The 23,254-nt window shown below is 39.3% G+C and overlaps 1 non-coding gene across 1 annotated transcript; it reads left to right on the top strand.

Moving 5' to 3' along the window:
• The first annotated feature begins 587 nt into the window (after positions 1-587).
• Positions 588-717, top strand: LOC132653382 (small nucleolar RNA SNORA17). The gene has a single exon (XR_009591137.1). It is a non-coding gene; the product is annotated as a small nucleolar RNA SNORA17 (small nucleolar RNA).
• Positions 718-23,254: the final 22,537 nt, after the last annotated feature.

Raw genomic sequence — 23,254 nt, 5'->3', positions numbered from 1 at the left:
GGATGAAATTTAGGTCATTAGGTTTTATAGCAAATCTACACTTCCTGAGAAATCTCACTGAGCCTTTATCTTTTGTATTTTATCTCAACTTTAGGGATTATTTTGCCTTTGGCTTGATATAAAGCTATTTGTTTTAAGTTTGTGCTTTTAGGCATCCTGAGACTACTTGATCCTGTCTATATAGTAGTATTTCTCTAATCAGTTGAATTTTTTTGTTATGTCTTCTTATCACTTGCCCCTGCACGATTTCAGCTAGGAGTACTTTGTATTCTTTCATAATCTTCCATGATTTTCTCTGGCTTCTTTGTGTGTGTTCGAGATCGAGAGAGAGAGAGAGAGAGAGAGAGAGAGAGAGAGAGAGACAAAGATTTTCTACTACTCAAATTTATTTAAGACAGTTCATTTACTTTCAAATTTAGTAATTATATTCTTAGGATATACCCCATATGCCAATAAGATAATGCCATTAATTTTGGCTGCTTCCTTTGAACTCTAGTAGGTCTGTTACTTAAATTTTATTTTATTTCTTTAAGCATGATGCACACTTATTGATCAACATTATAGGTCCTTTACATTAAAATATTTTACCTGCCATTAGGGTGTTGCCCGTGTGGCTCAGTGTCACATGTGCCTCACCAGGTGGGAGAGAGAAAAGAGGTCGAGAATACTATGCTGAGTGTGCCTACCTATGCACACCTCAATGATTGGTCCAACACTCCCTGGAAACACTGAACCTGAGACAACCACAGTCTGGCACTAGAGAGCCAGAACAGGGAGTCAGCCTTAGATGACCACCAACCAGTCCTGGATTCTCAGGTGAGGAGTGAGCTGAGAGCTAGAAGAACTCCACCTGGTAGCACAGGCCTCAGGCAGGAGTGAGATCAAGACAGATGACCCTCCCGAAGGGCCATGTAGACGGGCTGGGTGAGGAGTCTGGACATGACTGCCAGCTCAGGACCACGCAGTCCTGAGGAGGCAGACCATGCCAGAGAAGACCCTTGCCCTGTGCCATAATACATAAACTGGGCATAGCAATCCTGAGACAACTCCTGTGATAAGCCCAGACACTGGGAGTTCTGGACCTGCAACTTTTCTCCCATGCAGTGGCACGGACAAAGGAAGGATAACCTCCTCCCCTCTTCCACCCCTAACACCTGTGGCAGGCAGAAGAGCTGGCTCTGCCCCTCACCAGGTCCATCACCAGTATAGTAGAGCTGACCCTGGCAGTGGTGGTGGTGGTTGGGACTGGGCCAAAGACATGAATGTGGGAGAGCCAGGACTGTCTCTATCTGATATGTGGTGGCATTGGCAAGTGGGAGATCCCCTTGCCTCCACTTTGCCCTGTCCAATGGTGAGGGCAGGAAAGCTGGTCCTGAACCCACCTGCACAATAGAGCTGGCCCTGAAAGTGAGGGTTGCAGTTGAGCCAGCCCCAAAGGTGTAAGTGCAAGATAGCCAGTCCTGCTTCTTGTTTCCTGGGAGGTAGCACAGAAGGGGGCGAGATGGCATCTAACCTGGGGGGGTGGTCATGAGAGTGGAGAACTGACCCTGTCCTTCACTGGCTGCATTGCTCAGGAGAGCAGGCCTTGCATGTCACCTAGGCAGCAGGAAAGGCCTGGATCTGGTTGTGGGGGTTATTGGTGAACTGACCCAAGGGCATGAGAGCTGGAGAGCCAGTGAGATGACTAGCTCACATACTTCCCAGGCTGAGATTCAGGGCTTTGAAGTGGCCCCAACATTAATTCTATTTATGAGCTACTGGAGTGCATAAAGGGTCAGGTCCTACAAATCCAAAACTACAGTATTTCCTTGACATGGGGACACAACAGGATATCCAAGAGGAGTCCTAATGAGGTTCCAGTATTGATAAAAAAGCAGAAGCCACAGTCTTTCAATCAGACCAAAGAGTCATTGCAATGGACATCCCAAGCAAAGAAGTGTGAATAAAAGGGTACATTGTTCTTATGTCCATCCTCTTTGCCTTTCAGAATAGGGATTGAGCATGTTAGTTAGGGTCCTCTCTCTTGATTAGTTTCTTCAGATGGACAGATTTTAGTAGGTTTGTCTTATGTTATGCCCTGCAGACTATCAAAGCAGACGCTGAGACTTATGGCCAACTGTTGGGCAGAGTGCATGGAATCTTATCTAAGAAGTGGGAAATATTAAGATCTGGAGAGGACAGGAACCCCACAAGGAGAGCAACAGAGCAAGAAAATTTGAACACAGGGAACTTCCCAGAGACTCATACTCTAACCAAGGACTATTCATGTAGATAACCCAGAACCCCTGCACAGATGTAGTCCAGGGCAGTTCAGTGTCCAAGTGGGTTACATAGTAATGGGCAGAGGGACTGCCTCTGACATAACCTGATTGGCCTGCTCTTTGATCACCTCCCCCTGAGGGGGAGCAGCCTTACCAGGCCACAGAAGATGACAATGCAGCCACTCCTGATGTGATCTTATAGACTAAGATCAGAAGGAAGGAGTGGAGGACCTCCCCTATCAATGGATTTAGGCAGGGGCATGAGTGAAGAAGGGGGAGGGGGGTAGGATCGGGAGGGGAGGAGGGAGGGGCTTATGGGGGGATACAAAGAGAATAAAGTGTAATTAAAAAAGAAAAAGAAAAAGAAGAAAGGGTACATTGTAGGACACACTGTGACACACTGCAGGTTCCACATGGGTGTTTCCTCTGTTGGGTGGGGAGGTTGCAGGAGTGGAGGGCAGGTACAAGGGGTGGGAGGAGAAGAGGGGGATTGGTGTGCATGATGCGAAATCCACAAAGAACCGATAGCAAGTATCAAAACTGTTATCTGTTACATTGATTTCATGTTTGGCTCTAGCTAGGCTGTTTTGTTATATCCTTTGCTTCTTTATTTCTTTTTTTTCTCCATTTAATGTTGATATTTAATAGTAAAAAGCAGAAAAAGCAAACAAAAAAAGTGGGGGTGGGATAAAGAGATCCAGGGACTCCACCCACTTTAAGTCCATCTTCAGGGACGATGGCATGAAAGTACAGTTTAAATAGAAGCAATAGTAATGCACAGCTAAACAGATGATGGAGTTGTGGTGCCCTGACCACCTCTTTTGTAGGCTCAATTCTTGACTGCAAGGTCATCAGGAAAGTTGCATAGTTTTCTACAGGAGAAGGATCTCCTCTGGATGCCAGGAGGACTTTAACCATTTTCTCCCAGTAGGAGATTGAGGAGGAAATTGTAATTTTATGGGATATATTGTTTAAATTGTCAAATAGCCAAAGAGAAGGACGTCTTTTTAGAACATGCTCATTCCTAATGGACAAGCTGGTTACATTCCTCAGTCTTTGTTTTATAACTCCATCTTGAGATGGAATATGCCTGTGTCCATGCACAGAATACAAGCAGGAACCAAGAATAAAACTCATGCAAATAGTGTCAGGATTTGTCAATAGGAAATAATTTTACTTTTAGGCGCTCTTTATCTTTCATGTGTGCTTGTATGTTTGGTGAACATTTCCAGGGTAGACTTTAGCACTAGTGTGAAATTCTAGATTTCTGGACATTTTATAAACTGCCCAAATGCTTGTCTGTACTTACACTGGTTCGTAACTTTGTGGGATCATTACTTGAATACTGTGAACACCAGGAGGTGTTCACCTATGAGTAGACATTCTACCACCAGACACAGGTTTCGGCCCCTTTTCCTAGAGCCTAGCACATCACACACAGAGCTTGGTATTTAACTATAAGATTATAGACTCTGACACAAATGTCCGAGTGATTTTCATGTTGATTCTTTGCCCTACTACTTCTAGCAATATCGCCTGTCACCATCTCAAATTTACTACCTTTTTGTCTTTTTATGAAATCACCTTGTCTAACATTTCCCTTCAGATTTGGGTAAATGACTGTGGTAAAATAAAATAAAAATAAAATAAAATAGGGATTTCCCTTTGAACCTTGCATTTATAATGGCTGAAGATTATCATTTCATGCATTTTTTTTTTTTGGTTAAATTGTCATTAGCTACAGAAGATGAACGTAGTAATATATCTTCTGTTCTAGGCAGAAACATCTGTCTTGTGAAGTCATGTATTTGCTACCTTTAGATTACTATGGTTTTACATTGTTGGACAGGGGCTAGATTCCTTTTCTTTTTTTCTTTTTTTATATTCTGTTGCATTCAAAACTCTAGTAAAGTGGAAGAGGATAAACCATAAGATCTTCCAGTATTCACTTGTATTTCAGAAATTGATAACTAAGAAAGCAAAATTTGTGAATGGTTTTTCTAATAACAAGCAGGCAATTTGCTGTTGTTAGAGTATTAGAGGAAAACATTTCTGTTAACATTTCACTTTGTAATCACGTTCTCCATTTATTTAACCATAAGGCTTTAGTGTTTCAGTTTATAATTTTACAAACTCATAAAGAATTTAAATGTTTAAGTACTTTGCTTTCAAAAACAATCACCACGGATGGTATTTTGAGTATCCATTAGATTAGATAGAGTGCTAGCTACGTAAACTGGAAATCTTTCTCCATTGTCTACTTTGACAGCCAATACATCTTTTTATTTTATTTCATTTGATTGTTTTTTTTTTCAAGACTTATTTCTTTGTGAACACTGGTTGTCTTGGACTCACTTTTTACACCAGCCTGGCCTCAAACTCACAGAAATCCACCTATCTCTGCCTCCCAAGTTCTGGGACTAGAGGCAATCACCATCACCATGCTGCTTCATTTGATTGCCTTCTAAATAGACAGCTGCTAGACAAAAATATGTACATTTTTAATAACTTTATTTCATGGGGTCTTATTTCCTAAATGATTTAGGAAAAACCTAATAAACTTTTTCATAAAAACCTTTTGGTTCCAAGGCCTAGAAGATTAAGTGTTTGCCAGGCAAACATAATGTCTTTAATTTGCCCTAAAGTAAAGAAGCCAAGTGTGGCAGCCACTTCCTGCACTGGAGTGTAGAGGAGCACAAGCCAGAGCTTGCGTGCTGCTCAGTGAGCATCCTATCTGAGCTCATCAGCAACTAAGAGATTTAGTGAATGAGAGACGCTGTTTCAAAAAAATCAGGAGGGAACGCAAGGCTAATAGGGACAGTTGAAGGCTGGCAATGGGGAGAATGTGATCCTATCTATAACATACATGTGCAAAATTTAAAAGTAATGGAAAATAAACGAGCGGTGTGATGATACCTGTCAATACAAAAGGACAGCTCTCCTTTCAAATGGAATATAGGATGTATTATACTGGAGCTAAAAATGAGTGACTGAAAGTCAGACATACTGAAAGTCTGAAAAGGCTGAAAAGGCTGAAAAGGCTGAAAGTCCAGATATACTTTACCAAAAATTTGATGTTCCAACTAGGCAGCAATTTTATCAAACCTTTATAATAGTAGAGCAATGAAAGCCACCAATCAAAACATTTTTCTTTTTCTTTAACTATATTTTATTAGGATTTTCTTTTTCAATTTTTTTTATTCATTATAATTTATTCACTTCGTACTCCAGCTGCAGGCTCCTCCCTTGTTCCCTTCCAATCCGGTCCTCCCTTCCTCTTCTTCTCCCATTTCCCTCTCCAAGTCCACTGATAGGGAAGGTTTTTCTCCTCTTCCATCTGACCTTAGCCTATCAGGTCTCACCAGAACTGTCTGAATTGTCTTCCTCTGTGGCCTGGTAAGGCTGCTCATTCTCCCCCCATGGGGAGGTGATCAAAGAGCCAGCGACTGAGTTCATGTCAGAAACAGTCCTGTTCCTCTTAGAGAACAGTTCCTGTTCCACATTGAGACTGAGCTTCCATGGGCTCATTTATGCAGACATCTAGGTTATCTCCATTGTTGGAGTATCAGTCTCAGAAAAGACCCCTGTGCCCAGAACTTTGCTTCTGTTGCTCTTCTTGTTGAGCTCCAGTGCGCTCCAGGTCTTTCTATCTCCCCCTTCTTTCAGAAAGACTCCCTGCACTCTGCCCAAAATTTGGCTATGAGTCTCAGCATCTGCTTTAATATCCTGTTGAGTAGAGTCTTTCAGAGGCCCTCTGTGCTAGGCTCCTGAACTGTTCCCTGTTTTGTCCACTACCAATGTCTATCCCATTTGCCATTCTGGTGAGGATTGAACATCTTACCCAGGGTCCTTCAAAAGCGCTGGTGAATATATCTGGTAGAGAGGTTACAGCAAAAGAGGAAGCTCTGCTATGGGCTTCTGATGTTTTCTATTGATAGTCTTGGCCACTGAATTTGTGAAAACTAGAACTCTGTTCTTACATTTCAAAGAATTTACCTATTAATCACAGGATGTTCCTTTACATGTAGAATTTGGCAATGTAAGAACATTGAAGGTAATTTTATTCTGGACCTGCAGGATTCCAAACCTCTCCATAAGTACAGAAGTTGTAGTCCTTCAAAGTTCTAATCCTTCTAATCTTTGCAAAATTTTCTTTTTTTTTGTTATGACTGTTTTAAATTTTATTTTATTAATTACACTTTATTCACTTTGTATCCCCCCCATAAGGCCCTCCCAAATCCCCTACAGGTCCCACCCTCCTTCCCCCTTCTTCACACATGCTCCTCACAAGTCCACTGATAGGGGAGGTCCCCCTCTCTTTCCTTCTGATCTTAGTCTATCAGACCACATCAGGAGTGGCTCCATTGTCATCTTCTGTGGCCTGGTAAGGCTGCTCCCCCCTCAGGAGGAGGTGATCAAAGAGCAGGCCAATCAGATTATGTCAGAGGCAGTCCCTCTTCACATTACTATTTAACCCAATTGGACTCTGAACTGCCCTGGGCTACATCTGTGCAGGGGTTCTAGGTTATCTCCATGAATAGTCCTTGGTTGGAGTATGAGTCTCTGGGAAGTTCCCTGTGTTCAAATTTCTGGTTCTGTTGCTCTCCTTCTAGAGTTCTTGTCCTCTCTAGATCCTACTATTTCACACTTCTTACATAAGATTCCATGCACACTGCCCAACAGTTGGCCATAAGTCTCAGTGTCTGCTTTGATAGTCTGCAGGGCAGAGCTTTTCAGAGGCCCTCTGTGGCAGGTTCCTAGCTTGTTTCCTGTTTTCTTCTTCTTCTGATGTCCTTCCTCTTTGACTTTCAGGATGGGGAATGAGCATTTTAGTCAGGGTCATGTCTCTTGATTATTTTCTTTAGATGTACAGATTTTAGTAGGTTTATCCTATGTTATATGTCTATCTGAGTGAGTATATACCATGTGTGACTTCTGTTTCTGGGACAGCTCACTCAGGATGATCCTTTCTAGGTCCCACCATTTACCTGCAGATTTCATGATTTCCTTATTTTTCATTGCTGAGTAATATTCCATTGTGTAGATGTACCACAATTTCTGCATCCATTCTTCAGTTGAGGGGCATCTGGGCTTTTTCCAGCTTCTGGCTATTACAAATAAAGCTGCTACAAACATGGTAGAGCAAATGTCCTTATTGTGTACTTGAGCAAATTTTGGATATATGCCTAGGAGTGGTATGGATGGATCTTGAGGAAGCATTATTCCTAGTTGTCTAGAAAATGCCAGATTGATTTCCAGAGTGGTTGTACAAGTTTACATTCCCACCAGCAGTGGAGGAGGGTTCCCCTTTCTCCACATCCTCTCCAGCATGTGTTGTCACTTGAGTTTTTTATCTTGGCCATTCTCATGGGTGTAAGGTGAAATCTCAGGGTCATTTTGATTTGCATTTCCCTAATGGCTAATGAGGGTGAGCATTTCTTTAAGTGTTTCTCTGTCATTGGATATTCCTCTACAGAGAATTCTCTGTTTAGCTCTATTCCCCAATTTTTAATTCGATTATTTGCTTTGCTGCTTTTCAGCTTCTTTAGTTCTTTAAATATGCTGGATATTAGCCCTCTGTCAGATAAAGGGTTGGTGAAGATTCTTTCCCAATCTGTATGCAGTCATTTTGTTTTGATGATGGTGTCCTTTGCTTTACAGAAGTTTTTCAGTTTCATGAGGTCCCATTTATTGATTGTTGCTCTTAGAGCCTGTGCTGTTGGTGTTCTGTTCAGGAAGTTGTCTCCTGTACCAATGAGATCTAGGGTTTTCCCTACTTTTTCTTCTAACTGATTTATAGTGTCTGGTTTTATGTTGAGGTCTTTGATCCACTTGGACTTCAGTTTTGTGCAGGGTGATAAGTATGGATCTATTTACATTTTTATACATGTAGACATCCAGTTAGACCAGCACTATTTGTTGAAGATGCTATCTTTTTTCCATTGTATGGTTTTGGCATCTTTGTCAAAGAACAGGTGTCCATAAGTGTGTGGGTTTATGTCAGGGTCTTCTATTTGATTCCATTGATCCACCAGTCTGTTTCTATGCCAGTACCATGAAGTTTTTAGTATTGTTGCTCTATAGTACAGCTTAAGATCTGGGATAGAGATACCTCCAGAAGATGTTTTATTGTAGAGCATTGTTTTAGCAATTCTGGGTTTCTTGTTGTTCCATATGAAAGTGAGAATTTTTCTTTCATGGTCTGTAAAGAATTGTGTTGGTAATTTAATGGGAATTGCATTGAATCAGTAGATTGCTTTTGGTAAGATGGCCATTTTTACTATATTAATCCTGCCAAGCCATGAGCATGGGAGATCTTTCCATCTTCTGATATCTCCTAATTCGTTCTTCAAAGACTTAAAATTTCTTTCATACAAGTCTTTGACTTGCTTGGTGAGGGTTACACCATGGTACGGTACTTTATATCATTTGTGGCTATTGTGAAGGGTGTTGTTTCCCTAATTTTTTTTTTTCTCAGCCCTTATGTCTTTTGCATGCAGGCAGGCTACTGATTTTTTTCAGTTAATTTTGTATCCAGCCACTTTGCTGAAAGTGTTTATGAGCTGTAGGTGTTCCCGGGTAGAGTTTTTTTGGTCACTCACATATACTATCATATCATTTGCAAATAGTGATAATTTGACTACTTCCTTTTCAATTTGTATCCTCTTTATCTCCTTCAACTGTCTTATTGCTCAAGCAAGGACTTCCGGATCTATGTTGAAGCGATATGGGGAGAGTGGGCAGCCTTTTCTTGTCCCTGATTTCAGTGCGATTGCTTTATGTTTCTCTGTTTAGTTTGATGTTGGCTATAGGCTTGCTGTATATGCCTTTACTATGTTTAGATATGTGCCTTGTATCCCTGATCTCTCCAATACTTTAAACATGAATGGATGTTGGATTTTATCAAATGCTTTTTCAGTGTCTAGGGAGATTATCATGTGTTTTCTTTCTTTCAGTTTGATTATGTGGTGGATCACATTGATGGATTTCTGTATACTGAACCACCTCTGCATAACTTGGATGAAGTCTACTTGGTCATAGTAGATGATATCTTTAATGTGTTCTTGTATTCGGTTTGAAAGTATTTTGTTGAGTAATTTTGCATCAATGTTCATAAGGGAGATAGGCCTGAAATTCTCTTTCTTTGTTGGGTCTTTGTGAGATTTAGATACCAAGGTAACTGTGGCTTCATAGAATGAGTTTGGGAATGTTCCTTCTATTTCTACTTTGTGGAATAGTTTGAAAAGAACTAGTGTTAGCTGTTCTTTGAAGGTCTGGTAGAATTATGCCCTGAAACCATCTGCTACTGGGCTTTTTTTGGATGGGAGACTTCCGATGACCGCTTCTATTTCCTTGACAGATATAGGACTATTTAATTGATTTACCTGGTCCTGATTCAGCTTTGATAAGTCGAATCCATGAAGAAAATTGTCCATTTCATTTAGATTTTCAAATTTTGTGGCATATAGACTTTTTTTTAATTGAAAAAAAAGTATTTTTATTAACAAAAATAAAGTTTAATTGTTCTTATCTACAAAATGAATCTTCCCTTTGTTATTAGAAATTTTGAACATTAGTGATATATATATATATTTTTCAATGCAGTTTATTCAGAAACCTTGAACAATCCTCGGACCCTGGGGAAAGCCAGCCCACCACAGCTTAAATAGCCTCTGGGTAGCCAACCCAGGCGGGTCTGATGCTCTTTGGGTGGATGACACCTAAACGAACATCGGTACAAAGTCTCAATTTATTTCTAATATCAGAGATCAGACCTCTACTCTTGCCTGATGTGTCTAAAGCATATAGACTTTTGAAGTAAGTCCTAATGATTGTTTGGATTTCCTTAGTGTCTGTAGTTATGTCCCCCTTTTCATTTCTGATTTTGTTGATTTGGATGGTGTCTTGCTGCCTTTTAGTTAGCTTGGCTAAGGGTTTGTCTATCTTGTTGATTTTCTCAAAGAACCAGCTCTTGGTTTCATTGATTCTTTGAATTGTTTTATTTGTTTCTAATTGATTGATTTCAGCCCTGAGTTTGATTATTTCCAGCTGTCTACTCCTTTTTGGTCTTTCTGCTTCTTCTTTTTCTAGGGTTTTAAGTCATCCATTAAGTTTCTTGAATGAGCTGTCTCGAGTTTCTTATTGAAGGGAGTTAGTGCCATGAACTTTCCTCTCAGCACTGCCTTCATTGTGTCCCACAAGTTTGGGTATGTTGTGTCTTCATTTTGATTGAGTTCTAGGAAGACTTTAATTTCTTTCTTTATTTCTTCTCTGACCCAGCTGTCATTTAGTAGCAAGTTGTTCGGTTTCCATGTGTGTGCAGGCTTTTTGCTACTTCTGTTGTTGTTGAGGTCCAGCTTTATTCCATGGTGATCAGATAGGATACAAGGGATTATTTCAATCTTGTATTTGTTGAGGCCCGCTTTGTCACCAACTATGTGGTCTGTTTTGGAGAAGGTTCCAGGATGTGCTGAGAAGAAGGTAAATTCTTTTGTGTTTGGGTGTAAGGTTCTGCAAATGTCTGTTAGGTCCATTTTATTCATGACCTGTGTTAGAGACATTGTTTCTTTTGTTTAATTTCTATTTTGTTGACCTCTTTGTTTTTGAGAATGGGGTGTTGAATTCTGCCACTATTAATGTGTGGGGATCTATGTGTGGTTTAAATTTTATCAATGTTTCTTATACAAATGTGGGTGCCCTTGTATTTGGGGCATACATGTTCAGGATTGTGATGTCTTCCTGGTGGAATTTTCCCTTGATGAGTATGAAGTGTCCATCCCCATCTCTTTTTACTAATTTTGGTTGAAAGTCTATTTTATCAGATATTACTCCTGCTTGCTTCCTGGGTCCATTCGCTTGGAAAGCCATCCTCCAACCCTTTACCCTCAGGTAATGTCTATCTTTGTGACTTAGGTGTGTTTCTTGTATGCAACAGATTTTTGGTTTTGTTTACGCATCCATTCTGTTAGTCTATGTCTTTTTATTGGAGTATTGACCCCATTGATGTTGAGGGAGATTAATGACCAGTGGCTGATAAATCCTTTGATTTTGATTTTGTCTGTGGTCATAAGGGTGTGGAGATGCCATATTGCTCTGTCTTTTGTTGGTTGAGTTTTTATGCTGGCCTCTACTTATTGGGCTATCTTAGGTGTTTGGAGTTAGTTTCTGGTGGTTAGGCTCTGGTCTGGGGACCTAGTGCCTGTATGACCCGGATCTCTTCTGGGTTCTGGATGGGTGACCTGAGAGTGGACCTGACTGATTCCCACATGATTGCTGTTGTTTTAGGGCCCAGAGTTTAGTCTCTTGGTCGCTGTATAGAAAATGTTGTCCTTCTCCTCAGATGCAGTGTTCTCCTTGCGCTGCCATCTTGTCACTCCACAAAATTTTCAATGTGTTCAATGTGAGTGAATCTTCTTTCTGGAATTTATTTATTTATTTATTTTTGCTTTTTGTATACCCAGTGTGCACATCTGGCTTCCAAACAAAAACATAAGTACATCCACATACAAGAAGACACATTCACAAAATTGTGGTTTGGCCTTATGTCTTCATGCTATTTGACAACAAAGCAGTATCTTATGCATGAAGAAATAGGAACTAGCTTGCAGACTCTAGTGAGCCTCTATAACACATGCTTGCATAGAACTCATTCAGTAAACTGTCTTCTCATAATTGAGGAGAGTCAAGCTCAAGTTTGGAGCTTGAGTTACCATATAATTCAGATTAACTACTTCACTTCTCAAGGGTTGCTGACTGTATTTTGAGCTGAAATCTTCAAGATACCAACTGAAGTTAAACAATGTAAAGAAAAGCAATAAAGTGATATAACGTAGAATGTATCACCATATACTTTAATCTGGCTTTCCCAGAAACAGGTTATAAAATTATTTCTTTATGTTTGATATACCAGAAACAAACAAACAAACAAACAAAAAAACAAGCAAATAAAGAAACCAATAAATCAAACCAAACCAAACACCCCCCCTAAAAAAAACAAAAACAAAAACAGTCTTTCCAAAGTGAGTTACATGTGCCCTCTATCATCAGCAAATTTCCACAGGAGCCAGGGCAGAGCCTTGAAAAGGATTCTGGAACATCCTGACAAAGCCGTGTACTACCTACTCCATCACATTTTGCCCTTTCCCCTACTTGATATTGACTTTTTTTTCATCTTGACATTGTCATATTTTAAAATCTTTATTATATCCAATGTCTTGAGTTCTTTCATTTGATCATGAAGCTTTTGGTCTCAGTTTCCAATATTAAAGTAAGGAAATTAAGTTTTTGTTTATTTTTTTAACAGAAAGTTATGGAGAGCCAACTAGTTAAGTTGGCTTTGTAACATTCAACTTATAGAAAAATCTCTCTTTTCACACTCAAATTACCTGTGAAACAACAAGTCATCTTATTTAGTTAGTAATTGTTATGTTACCTAAAAATGTTTAACATGCTCATTTTACCCTCAGACTAACTATAGTAACTCTTTCTAAAAGAAAACATGTTCCTTCCTATCAGCATGGTCTTTTGTACCCGTTTGTTCCTTTCTGCCCATTGTGATTTAAAGTTACCAGAAAAAGAACCATATGTATTATAACAACTCTATCAGTCAGATTGACTATAGTCACATAACCTCTCTGATTACGGAGAGTTGGAATGTTTTATTACAAGAGCCCCAATTACCTTCAGCTAATGCTAGCCCTTTTACTAGACATTTATTTCCAACATCTGTGTTTGATATCCTTTTGTATACAAGGTAAAATGTTTTTTGATATGTGAAAAGAGACCCCTTCGCTCCCACCAGCCCATAAGCTAAGAATAACATCAGAGAGTATCTAAGGCTCAAGGCAGACTCTTTCGCTCTTTTGTAGCCCATGTGTCAAGTAGTTCCACTAGCATGTTTTAAAAATGCCCTGAATAAAGACTATTTGCATTTGTTACTTTAAAACCTTCAAGAAATTTGTATTTGAAATAGTGTTAAGAGTGAATTAAATCGTATCCCCCTGCTGAGTGCCCTCGGACACAATAAGCCGCCCTGAGCTGTGCACTGTCCCCTGACTTCCATTGTCCAGCCACCACTCCACCACATTCACCAAGGCTGATACTCTGGAAACACCCAGGCCTTCAGTACCTGGAACATCTTGATCTGCTGATCCAGGAACATCCAGCACAAGCTTGCTCACTGGATGCCCTCAATACCATGAACATCTAGGTTAGACTCACCTTTCTGATATCTGCTCTACACATCCAGGAACAACCAGATGGCTGAATGACAGTGAAAAAACACCATTAACAAGAACAAGGGCAATATAGCACATTCAGAGCATAGCTATCCTACCACAGCAAGCTCTGGATATTCTAACACAACTGAAGCACAAGAAAAATCAGCCATGCCTAAAACATTAAAAGTGATCTCTATTCTCCATTGTCAGCATTTGCTTTCTATTGCTGTGACAAATATCATGACAAAGAAGACAAACAAAACAAAACAAGATGTATGCATACAAAGTTTTTGTTGTTGTTTTTTACCTACATATAATAGGTCATAATCTATCACTGCAGGAAGTCAAGGCAGGAGCTGAAGTGACATGCTGAAACAGAGTACATGGAGGAACACTATTACTTCCTAGTTTGTTCAATATGGCTTGCCCAGTTGGCTTTCATAAGCAATCCATGACCTCCAGCACTAAGTGACACTGTTCACAGTTGTCTGGGCCATTACACATCAGTCTTTAATCAAGAAAATGCACTCAAAGCCTTGCCAACAGGGCAGGCTATTCAATGGAGGTGTTTTCTCAATCAAGGTTCCTCTTCCCAGATGACTGCAGCTTATGTCAAGTTGACAAAAAGCTAACCAGCACAATCATTCTTTGAAGAATGAAAATTCAAGCAATGAAATCCAGGGGGAATGGTCATATCTATCTTCTGAGAGCAAAAAAGGTTGAATAGTATATTGTTCTGGTACATTAAAAACTGATGAGGTCACTTTCGATTTCGACAAGTAACTAGCTGTAAAGTACTAGTCTTGTCCAAAACAACGACAGAAAGTTATGGGATGTATGAAATGACAGTTCTGAGTTATTTCCAACACTGGAAAAGCAGATGAGACATAAGCAAATGGGTTTCCAAAATTGACCCAGTTTTGTTTTTAAGGGAGGAATAATTCCAAAGTTTGCTGAACAGAAATAGATAAAAAGCAAATTATTGTATAAGTCCAGTCATAAGAAAAACTAATATACAAGGGTGAATTGTCTAGAATTTAGAGGAAATGGTAACAGGAAAAATGAACAAACATGGGAGATGTAGCAGGTATGTTTATAGAGGAATAGAAATAGAAATCAATAGAAATAGTTACTGCAGAGACAAAATGTTGTATGTACATCATTAATTAAATTATGGAAAGAAGAAAAAATGACAAGATTCAGAAGTCATTTAGGGCTAGAAAATGGGCCTTCTGACTAGTCAGAGTGAACCTACATCGCTGAATTACCAAAGCTTTCTACTAACATGTCAAATGGGCTACTAAGAAGGAGAGCTGCTTAATCTTGTCTTAAAACTGTTTTCAAGATTATAGCAATAATTCTTCAAAGGAGATATTGTGTCCCGAGATGTCATCCAAGAGTAGAGCACTCATGTGCTGTTGTACAATTTTATGAAAAATTCCCAGTAGTGAAAAAAGGAAAAGGAAATTTGGGAGGGAGGCTCATGATTATAATCCATAAACTTAGCACTCAAGAGACTTTGAATAAAGGATCAGAAGTCCAATGACAACTGGGCTACATGGTAACACACACATACACACACACACACACACACACACACACACACAAAGGTATGGAGACTATATAAAAATTGAAATGAAAATATTTATGGAATTTTTACTTAGAACATCATAAACCCAAAGTAAAAAAAATCAGTACAATTTAATGCACAGTGAAAAAATATACAAATATAACTTTAAAAGAAAAGATGTCCCCAAATATGAAAATAATACTCAGGTGGTGAAATTAAATGCAGTTTAAATCTTATGAAAGAAAGGGGAGATAGAAAGGCCTGGAGGGGACAGAAGCTCCAAAAGGAGAGCAACAGAACCAAGATATTTGGGACCAAGGGTCTTTTCTAAGATGGACACTCCAATCAAGGACCATTCAGGAAGATAACTTAGAACCCCTGCACAGATGTAGCCCATGGCAGCTCTGTCTCCAAATGGGTTCCCTAGTAATGGGAACACAAACTATCTCTGACATGAACTCAGTGGCTGGCTCTTTGACTACCTTCCCCTGATGGGGGAGCAGCCTTACCAGGCCACAGAAGAATACAATGCAGCCAGTCCTGATGAGACCTGACAGGCTAGGGTCAGATGGAAGGGGAGGAGGACTTCACCTATCAGTGTACTTGGGGAAGGGCATGGGAGGAGAAGAGTGGGGGAGGGCAGGATTTGGAGAGAACGAGGGAAGGAGCTATGGCTGGGATACAAAGTGCATAAACAGTAATTAATATAAAAAAGAAAAAAAAAGAAGATACCTAGGTGATAAAATTTCTATTTACTATATTGTCAGTTGATATGTTAGACATTAGTGAGATAAATGTCAGTCATTCTAAAAATTTTTAATTAGATGGTCCGTGTGTCTCTGGTGTCTAGAGTATTCTTCAGGAAGCTGAGAGAGGTCCGTCAGTTCAAGAGTGTACACATGAGCATGTGTACAAGTGTGTGTGTGTGTGTGTGTGTGTGTGTGTGTGTGTGTAAGTGTGCCTTCAGGGACAAGGTGCTTGAGAGGGTAGATGCCTGGTAGTGTGGAGCTTAAGCGCAGGAGGGGGTGCTGGAGCTGCTCATGGGTGCCCTGAGTACCTCAGTGGCCTACACGCCTGTCATACTGCTCTCCTGCTGTTCAGATCTGTCTGGGCTCTAGGAATTGTTTGTCTGGACTCCACTGGTAGACCCACAGAACAGGGCCTTCAATTTTGAGAACGCTGTCCCGAGGATCCCTGTGTTGCCCAGAGTGGGGGTGTGGTTGGTAGGGATCTGATGTCTGGCAGTTAAGAGTAGAGGGACCCTGGATCTGGGGCTCTGCATTCACTCGCTTGCAGGACTAATCAGAAAGCACAGGGGATCCCCTTCTTCTCTACCCTCATATTTGTGCTCACGTGGGGCGAATGAGAGTGTAGGAGATCCATCAGCTCAGTGGTGCTCACTGTTTTGCCAGGCAGGGAGACCCATTCTTGGAACAGCTGCCTCTGTCATCTCAGTCACTGAGCACCGAGCCTCCTGCTTGGGCTGGCAGCAGCTGCAGACCTGGGAAGCCCATTCAGCCTCCAACTGTCCCAGCTCACAGGTTGTCCCCTGTCGCCCAGGAAGCTCAATGCTGATGTTCTGGCTTTAGCTGCCCTCCACTCACCAATTTCAGAGTTTCAGATACTGTGCGCTCTGGTCGCTGCCATCTTTGACTCCCCCCAAGCATATGTTTTTTAATCAAGTTCTTTAAATTAGACATTTGAGATGAAAATTTGGGGAGACCGTAGAGATGGCTGAGTGTTTAAGAGAATATACAGCTATTATAAAGGATCCGAGTTCAGTTTCCAGCAACTAACTTGCAGGGCTCACAGCCTACTGTAACTCCAGAGATATTTTATGCCCATTTCTTACACTCTCAAGACCTAAAAAATGTACACACACACACACACACACACACGCAAACAAGCATCCATACACACAATTTTAAAAAACAAAAATTAATTTTTAAAGTGAATGATTTTATTTTGTCACTACTAAAATGATGCAAATATATAAATTATACATATTCTGTAGGTTGCTATATTAAGTGACATGAATATATAACATAATCTCATATATCATATACGAAGTAAGCTTCATAAATTTATGAGCTATTCTCCACATTACCTTATCAGTCTTTACAAGGTTTCTATCCCACTCTCAAAACCCAACTTCTCACCATCTTGCTGCATTTAATCTTTTCCAGCAGAGTCAAATAGCAGGGATGTGGAGAGAAATACAACAAACTATATAACACACTGTGTAATTGAAATGTACCATAATCACTAATATTAAAGACAGTGAATCATTCTAATAGAGCTGTGTTCAGCAAACAATGAAAAATTATGTGCCAGGAAAGCTAATGCTGGTTTTAAAATGAACAGAAATGAAGTGAAATGGAACCTCACTTGTTATTCATGAAGGTCAATTTAATGTGATTACTTTTTCTCAGCATCATGGCTTTGTGATTATTGTTGTATACCTGAGTGCTAGTTTATAACCTAATAAAAATATACATAACCAGCTGGTGCTGATTCTGTTTAGGACTGTTTAGTACCACGCTAACCAGCGTCAGGTTAAACATGCATGGTGCTGGTTATAAAGCAAACAAGCTCCCAGTTCTAACTCAAAGGAAGCAGCAGGCGCTCACCACCAGACTGTATTTTAACAATTTCTGAGAATAGCAAATGGAAGCATAGGTAAGTCTGGGGGAAGAATTACAGTTCAAAATGAACTATCTCTAGTTTAATTTTACTTATCATATAAATTTGCCTTTAATGCAAATTGACTTTGCAGTCTCAAAGCGAGTAGACTGAAATTAGATCCTTATTTAACACGCGGTGCTTGCTGACACTGCAACTTGCTGATAATTTCAAACAAAGCTTTGAAATCTCAGATACAGATGTTAATTAAAATATGCTTAAACAATTTCATCCCAACCCTACAGAAACCAGTATTCGAGGAGCAAACTGGTAAATGACAATTTCGTTTAAATTCTGCTTTAACAGGTTCTCAACAGAGTCTTTCAACAAATTTAATGTTTTCCTTATGAAATTCATTCCATTTTGTGCTTATCTCATTTTTAATTTTGTGAAAATCCCAAAGAGACAAATTAGTAAGGTGGCAGAGCCTGGCTGAGTGCCTTCATTAGCTCAGAGCTAATAATTTCTTTCAGCACCACAGATAGCACCCGACATCGCAACTCAGGCTTGTCCAAAAGCTAATTATTTTCCCTGTTATAAAACAAAGGTTCTATATCAAAGGCCCATAATGCGACACAGTACAGCCTCTAGATGCACTGATTTGCAAAATAAATCAACTGTGTCAGGGAGGAATTTGAGCAGAAATTACAACAAATCACAATTAAGCTTGCAGTGGCACACTTCAAATGCTTTGTCAGTTGTTCATGGCAAGATGGCATTCACACCACCCTCGAGGTTGAGGGGAGAGGCAGATTCTCACCTGTCAGAGTAATAAAAATGTAATGTTTTGTTCTTGCAGGTTATAAACTATTATAGTTTGGTTTACAAATATTTAAATGATGTCTTGGGGGAGGGAAGACCTAAGGACCGCTGATAGATTGAATAAAGAATTAGTTTTTAGCAATATGCATGTGCAGACAAACACAGACACACTCATCTATTTGTTTCAGAAACTTCTGTTTTTTGTATAGTTTCATCCTTACATAGATCTTTCTTCTTAAAAAACACCTAAATTGTATACTCCAGCTCACTTTAAAAAAATGCAGACAATTCATTCCCAGTAGTCATGGAACCTTTCTTTCAGATTATGCCATATCCTCAGAGATGGAGAAAAAGGCTGAAAAACAGACTTTAACATTTACTGAACTGAATGTTGTACTCAGTTTCTAACTAGCACCCCTCAGTATTTCCCAGTGGGTTCATGTCTACAGTGCTTCAAAAATAACGTACACTTTAGGAAGAAAATATTTCATCTTCTCTCTTTCTCAAGGCAGAAGCTGATAATTTGGAGCAATGAATTCATACTTTCTTTTCTTGTGGGTTAGTTTTATAGATACATCTCTCTCCTCAGTTCAGTGAAAAGTCGGGCAGAAGCAAAACACATTGGAAGGCCTTTCAGACAAATATATGCATACCTGGGCATTCTGAGTACATACAGGTAATTACCAATATTTTCTTCTCCAGGTATGTTTCCATGAACTACAATAGCTATTTATCCTTAATTACTTAATCCTGACCATATAATTATGGATAACTCTTCTTAAAGCATCTTTTATGAATCTATACTATTTATTCCTTAATTTAAAAAGGAAAAAAAATCAAATAAAAAACTTTCGTTTGAAATTTTGTCTCATTTCTTTGTAACCTGACATATTGAAGCTCTTCTTTATCTTAATATTAGCTGTTCATCTCACTCACCACATATGTTCTTCCTTTCATTCTCCTTAGTTTGTTTCCTGGGATTTTTTTTCCTTGAAATGCTCGGGTATATGTCAGGCAGAAGTCTGCTCCTTGAGTTCATTTGCTATTCCAATCTCACACACATTATTGAGTTATTTTCTTTGCTGCAATCAGTCTTTAAATACAATTCGGTAAAGATACAGCAATGATTTTTGACAGCCTGACCTTTCTCAGCTTTCTTACACTTGTTTAATTAGGTACTATGTGCAGCTGTGACTTGATCTTTACAGTTTTCCTCTGGAAAAAAAGAGAGATATGTAGTTTAAGAAGGTCATATTTGGCAGGTTTTCTGGTTACTTCAGAAGCTGACATTGGAGACTTGGGAATTTTATGCTGTTTTTCTTAACCACAAAAAAAGAAATGATTTGGAAAGACCAATTGAGCTCAAGAATAAGTTATAAAGAGAAGGAGCCCTTCACTTCTGGGTTGGCAGCCTTCAGCGACTACAAGCAGTGACTCGAAAAATGATCTTTGTGTGGATATACTTAATGATTTATAGGTCAGACCTCCATTTTCAATAGTACAAAAAATCCAGATCCATTAACTCAAAAGTAAGAAATTTATACTCAGTTAATATATTTGAATAATAACAGATAAATGCAAAATGGTTTTGCTGAATATGTGAGCCTACATAAACTAGTAAATGAAGACAATGCAAAAATGCATTTTAGACACTGGTTATTAGAAAATAGAAGCATAAAAACTAAAGGCCTATAGCAGAACCAAACATGCATGCTTGGAGGTTAACTTTCCAAACTGTCTCCTAATCTATATCATTAGATATTTCATCTCTATGACAGTTGATATTGGTAACTTGGCAGAGTCTAGAGTCACGTAGGTGACAACCCTCTAGACTGATATAATCAGAAGAATCATTTAAGTCAGTATCTCAAAACATTAATAAGTGATTTTCTTGATTAGATTAATTCAGATAAGATGACTCACTGTGAAGGAGTGGGTCACTATTCCTAGTAGTCTCTTCCTGGTCTCCATAGAAAGGGAAAAGCTAACCGGGCACAAGCATGCATCACCCTTTGTTTCTTGACTATAGACACAATCATCATTAAGGTCCTGTTGTCATGAGATCCCTGCTATAAGGTTCTAGAACTACAACCCTAAAGGACCCTTCCATTATTCCCTAAGTTGTGTTCATAAGGTTTTGTCCCAGAAGTATAGAAAGGAACTAAGAAAGTCATTCATGTTTTTCATTATTTCTGTAACTATAATTAGCATGGGTAGAATCTGTACCAGTGAAAATATGTTAATACTTTTTTTTCCTATTCAGTAGTATTTCATCAAGTTTGTAGAACTTATGTCTTTACTCAGTGAGGCTAGGTGAGTTACCAAATGGAGAAAAAGTTTGTTTATGAATTCAGTGTTTCAAAACAACCTTAATAAATCAGTTTTTGCCCTATCATATCATATCACCATGAAAGGGCCAGTGCTGGAGTTGGAATGAAAAAATTCTTCCATAATGATACCTAATCCCAGTAGTCCGTGCTCTGTAGGCGCAGCAGACTTGCTGAAAGCAGCACATCACCAGGGGTGGCGCTGGGACTTTACCACCTCTCCCCCCTTTCAGTTTGCTCTCTCTGCTTCCAGCTTGTAGCTGAGGGTGCGAGTTCTCACCTTTCTGCTCTAGCTGTCATGGCCTGCTTGGCTGCTGCCGTATCTTCCCACAGAAACAGACTTACATCTCTCTGGAATGGTTAACAGAATTAAAAGTGTGTGTGAGTGTGTGTGTGTGTGAGTGTGTATGTGTGTGTGAGTGTGTGTGTTTGTGAATGTGTGTGTGAGTGTGTGTGTGTGTGTGAGTGTGTGTGTGTGTGAGTGTGTGTGTGTGTGTGAGTGTGTGTGTGTGTGTGTGAGTGTGTGTGTGTGAGTGTGTGTGTGTGTGAGTGTGTGTGAGTGTATGTGTGAGTGTGTGTGAGTGTGTGTGTGTGTGAGTGTGTGTGTGTGAGTGTGTGTGTGTGTGTGTGTGAGTGTGTGTGTGTGTGAGTGTGTGTGTGTGAGTGTGTGTGTGTGTGTGTGAGTGTGTGTGAGTGTATGTGTGAGTGTGTGTGAGTGTGTGTGTGTGTGAGTGTGTGTGTGTGTGAGTGTGTGTGTGTGTGTGAGTGTGTGTGTGTGAGTGTGTGTGTGTGTGAGTGTGTGTGTGTGTGTGAGTGTGTGTGTGTGTGAGTGTGTGTGTGTGTGAGTGTGTGTGTGTGTGAGTGTGTGTGTGTGTGAGTGTGTGTGAGTGTATGTGTGAGTGTGTGTGAGTGTGTGTGTGTGTGTGTGTGAGTGTGTGTGTGTGTGAGTGTGTGTGTGTGTGTGTGTGTGTTGTAAGTTGCTTTGGACATGGTGTTTTATCACAACAGGAAAGTAACTAATCCAACCACTAACTTTAAACAGTTACTCCCACTTCTGCTTGTGTTCTAAGACACATTCCTGTTTATAATGACATTATTTTCCATGGTGACAGGTGTGTTGATACGACACACACACACTCACACGTCTTGCAAATTCCAGTCTGTACTGTGTATCAGAAAAAGTCTGTTTCATCTGAGTAGGAAAGCTTTATATCATGTCACAGAAATGCTGATGACCCAGAAGAATCATTGCAATTTGACCTAATTCAATTTAGTAAGTCCTTTTATTACATGCTTATCTTGTAATCAATCCAATCATATAGAGTTATGAAAAAGAAACAGAAAAAATGTGATGGTTTCTGCCTTACAGTAATATAATATTTCATTGAAATAATATGATACTGACATATGTCACATCTCAATAAAACTATAGAATGGTTACTGACCATGTTCCAAGAGGAGTAATCTTGTTATACAATTTCAAAGCAGAAATAGTGCATGGTAAATGAATTGGTCATGGAACAACATATGGAAGGCTGGAATTCAGTATGTGATCTGAATTATTAAAAAAACTATGGGTAGACAGATGTGTAAGGAAAAGTAATTTCTGTCTGTGTTACAGTGTGAAGTGGGACTTTTACCTACCTCACTGCAGGAAAACATTTCTCCACAGAGAGAAAAGTGAATTTGAAAAAGAACAAGAGAAGATTCAGTGGGTTTTGCAACAATTCACAGTAGCTTCTCAAAAATTAGTTAAATTGAAGAACCAAGAAATGACACCCACACGTCTTCTTCCTTGATCATATTATTTCTGTAATTTGAAGAGACCGAGAGTAACTCACATAATCTTTAGTAATAACCTACCAAAACATACTATATTGCCACAAGAGGGGATTATAAAAAAGGACACAAATAATAAATTTATTCACAGAAACTTTGGAGTAATTTTAAATATGTTAATTATGAAGCTGTATGATTATATTGATTATAACTTCAGGTATGGTGTTAAAATATACAATGGTATGCCTATGGCCAAATAAAATTTAATAAAGATGATTAGGCATAGGATCAGTGAAGGAACAGACTGAAGACATTGATCCTGAGAAACATTAAGCTATTGTTTCATATTTCTCTTTGAGACTGTATCTTTATATGTATGCCAGGCTGACCGCAAATTCATTATGCTCTGCCTCCATTCTTCAAGTACTGGATTGTCAGCCTATGGCAGCACGCCCAGCTAACACTATTATGTCCTAAGCAAGAAGATGATTTTATTAATTCCATTTCCTGTAAAATATTCAGAAATTAAAAGAAATTTGGATCCTGTAAATGTTTTTTGTTGCTTTGTTTGTTTTGTTTTCTTTCACCTTAAACCAAAAGAGTGAGCATGATGCCAAAAGAAGAGTCAAACAAATAAAGATAAGTTGAATTTTC

Source organism: Meriones unguiculatus, chromosome 3 (assembly GCF_030254825.1).
Source record: "Meriones unguiculatus strain TT.TT164.6M chromosome 3, Bangor_MerUng_6.1, whole genome shotgun sequence".
In the NCBI taxonomy this organism is placed as follows: Eukaryota; Metazoa; Chordata; class Mammalia; order Rodentia; family Muridae; genus Meriones; species Meriones unguiculatus.
This window is presented reverse-complemented; position numbering and strand designations above follow the sequence as displayed.